General features: G+C 45.9%; 1 long non-coding RNA gene across 10 annotated transcripts; it reads left to right on the top strand.

The window, feature by feature from the left end:
- LOC109774121 (uncharacterized) lies at positions 1-2,483 on the top strand. 10 transcript variants are annotated; one of them, XR_012184827.1, is made up of 5 exons: positions 1-605; positions 678-770; positions 872-973; positions 2,106-2,201; positions 2,304-2,483. It is a non-coding gene; the product is annotated as an uncharacterized lncRNA (long non-coding RNA). The 10 variants fall into 10 exon arrangements; XR_012184825.1 differs by having other exon boundaries at positions 1,427-2,201; XR_005757393.3 differs by having other exon boundaries at positions 852-973.
- The last annotated feature ends 911 nt before the right edge of the window (positions 2,484-3,394 follow it).

The following is a 3,394-nucleotide window of genomic DNA, read 5'->3' as shown; positions in this document are numbered from 1 at the left end:
TCCGCCTGTGCCGCGTCGCTGCGCTGTTATCCGTCCCTCGCATCCTTCCCGCTTCCATAGCCCCCGAACCCTAGCCGGTTGCGCCTCCGCAAAAGAGGAATCGGTGGTGGTGGAGAGGATTGGTCGAACCCCGGAAGTCCAAGACCTGCGACTGATTTTGCGGCGCATCAGCACCAGGCGATGGTGGGTATCCTGTACGTGCCGGTGGATCTACATAATGTGTCGGCGCAGGGCTGACACTGCAGCCAGGTGACGTCGCTACCGCCGCCGAGCACCATGTAGAGCTGCCGCGCGAGCCGGCCCACTCCGACACGCGAGAAGTACTCACCGCTCCCTGCCCGACGGCGGACACCACGGCCCCTGTGTCTCTGTTGCCAACGCCTCGAAGACCGGCGTGGTCTTGGCCGGCTTCAGATCGGCGGCCCGGGGATTCGCTGTGTAGGCGGGCGAGCACGTGGGACCTGTATCTCTGGTGCCGGCCCTGCTCCTCCGGGAGGAAGTCCCTGGAGTCGAGCCGCAGGGTGAGCCCGCTCTGGTGAAGGAGTGGGTCGAGGAGAACGACCTGGTGAAGGAGTTAATCGCTGGTGAACGACGTGCTTAATCTTGTACGAATTCTGAAGTTTGCTTTTCTCCTGCTATCTTCCCCATGAATCGCTAACTGGAATTAATGGAATTAGGAACATCAGATTGCTTTCAACTTGATCAACCTCTGCCCTTTTATTCGTGGAAGAAGCAGCCCGTGAGGACGACCTGTTCTCCTTTTCAATCTGGTGCGTAAGTCTGAAGTTTCTCTTTCTCATGCCATGTTCCCATGAATAGCTCCCTAGAACTGACAGAATCCTGATCACAAGACTGCTTCAACTTGATCAAGCTTTCCCTTTTATAAGAAGAAGAATCAGCCGGGGTTGTATTTTGTCTACTGAGATGGAAGAAGAGGCTAACACATCGTACCATCGTACCATGCCAACATGAGGTACCAAGCTTTCCCTTTCACTTTTACTTTTCTCTCATCCTGAAATATGGCACTTGCATAAGTTTTTTTTGCTGAAGATTACTTTACAATTGCATAGCTATATTTTCCGTTTTGGTACCTCATGTTTGCATGGATTTTAAAAATTCGGATGAAGCTTGGGCATTTTGGTTTAGCTGTGGTGGTCAAAAGGGCTTTGAGGTCCGAAAAAGGTATATGAACAATAGATCCGCCGATGCCAAGGTAACGTCAGGTCGATTTGTTTGTGCAAGGAAATGGAATGCTTAATCTCTTTTTCCAAAGTAAATTCAGTTGTCAGGTCTGAAAATGTACAAGTAGCAAGGGCTACATAGGCTAATTCAGTTAACAAGTATGAACACTAAATTCAGTTATCAACTAATCGGCCCGCAACGGTGCGACAACGACGGTGTGCGCAGCCGACCTGAAGCCATGAAGATGGGTGTGCAGGTCGTCGATGTGGGGTTGCTGCGCGCGTATGCCGAGGTGTTCATCACGGGCGACGACTCGAGGGGGCCGACGAACAGGACGCCCTTGGACCGGCATGGCGGGGAGGCCATGTAGCACGTGTTGCTCTGATTGCCCTGTATCCTGGACGCCGCCGACCACAAGGGCTCCAGCTGCACGTGTTTCCCGGCCGCCTCCAACCAGAGGGGGCTCTTGCGACGTGTTGCTTTGTATCCCGGCCACTGCGGACAGTGAGGGCTCCCTTTGCACGTGTTGCTTTGTATCCCGGCCACCGTTGACCACTCGGGCTCCGGCTTCACGTGTTGCTCTGCGTCCACCGCTTCTTTGGCGAGCTAATGGCGACGACGAGGACGCGCCTTGAGCTCCTTGAGCTCGTTCTACCGCGATGAAGAACTTTTTTTTTTGAGAGGTAGAATGGGAATTCTAGGGGAACGAGGAGATTATTGAAATTAGGAGGTCATCATGGTATGGATATTTTTATTGTTTTTATCTGTTTCATACTACTATTGGATTTTGTTGTTTCTCACTAAGAGCTATTTGACTTATATAATCCCAATGTTCTGTTGTTATTTTCCAAACTATTAAAAACTGGGTGTGTGCTTTATTGTGAGCGTTCACGAGAGAAGCTTACTACTATTTGGAATAACAGGTTGCAAATACCTTCGTTGCTCTGGACCTTGTCATGGAAGGATTAACACTAAATGACCATAAATGAACTACACTGGCTAGGACCTTCAGATTATGAGTAAGCGTGGTTCCACCTTAGTGGTTTGTGCATCTGATTTGTACGTTAGCGAGTTCTATGACTGATTTCACGTGTTCCTGACATTGCTTGGTACAACCGCAGGGGCGAGGATGTCTTATTGATGCAACTTGATGGTTTGTTTCTGTGTGAACTAGCAATCTTTTGTTTCTTAGATGCGCAAACTTGTATCTCAAAAGAAAAAAGACTAGCAATGTTTTCAAACTTGTATCCCAGAACTATGATGAATTATGTCATTTGATGAGCTTCTGTGGAAACTACTAATTTCCGTTGCCTCTATATACACACTTACATATCTTTTTTCCCGGTGCCTATTGGCAGTGGCACATTCTTAGGTACCAACTAAAAGAAAATAAGATTGAAAATGTATTTTTCTTTGGTTGGGAATATTATACCTCAAATTTAGTTTAGTTTAGATCCAATGATTACTCTAAGCTATGAATAACACGTGAATTATGTCAGTTATGCAGTTTAAGAGGTCATGGCTGCGAGTATGACAAACAATTATATTTGCGTTACATGATGAGTATCTACATAGTACCATGGTTTCCCGCGAGGTATTGGTGATGGCGTTGGTTGCCAAGATGCACTACCGGAGGGGGGGGGGGGGGGGGGGGCATAATGCAAATATACTTGGCCACAATTTAATTTTCTTCATGGACTGATTTTGTATCAATTAGTTAACGATATTTGGTACTTGTTATGCAATGGACTTGTGCATGTATTCATAAAGCATGATATTTTCCAGTCATTTTAAGGACTTAGAAATTATATGCTATCTGCATGAGATTTCAGATTCACAGAAAGTAGGTTTACATTGTTAATAGAATTACTATGTTTCATAATGAAATATATTTTAGTCGAGACGTGCGTTGCACATGCATACTTACTAGTGAATTGCAAAATTATAAAGCAGAGCATGATGGTGGACTAGAAGATGAAGCCTGAGAAAGTACTAGATTATATAGCCCATCGTTGCTTATCCTACCCCGCCATACTAGATTCCACAAGTAGTTGCCTTGTTGAAACACCGGGCCATTTCATACACATCATACATGTTTCATATACATCAGGAACATTTTTTATACACGCTGTTTTTCTTTAAATATACAATTTGATGTCTACTTTTTCATACACATTGTGCAGTATAAATATACATGGGGAACATTAAAAAA

The sequence above is a fragment of the Aegilops tauschii genome, chromosome 5 (assembly GCF_002575655.3).
Source record: "Aegilops tauschii subsp. strangulata cultivar AL8/78 chromosome 5, Aet v6.0, whole genome shotgun sequence".
Taxonomy (NCBI): domain Eukaryota; kingdom Viridiplantae; phylum Streptophyta; class Magnoliopsida; order Poales; family Poaceae; genus Aegilops; species Aegilops tauschii.
Note: the sequence above shows the minus strand (reverse complement) of the source record. Positions and strands in the feature narration are given on the sequence as shown.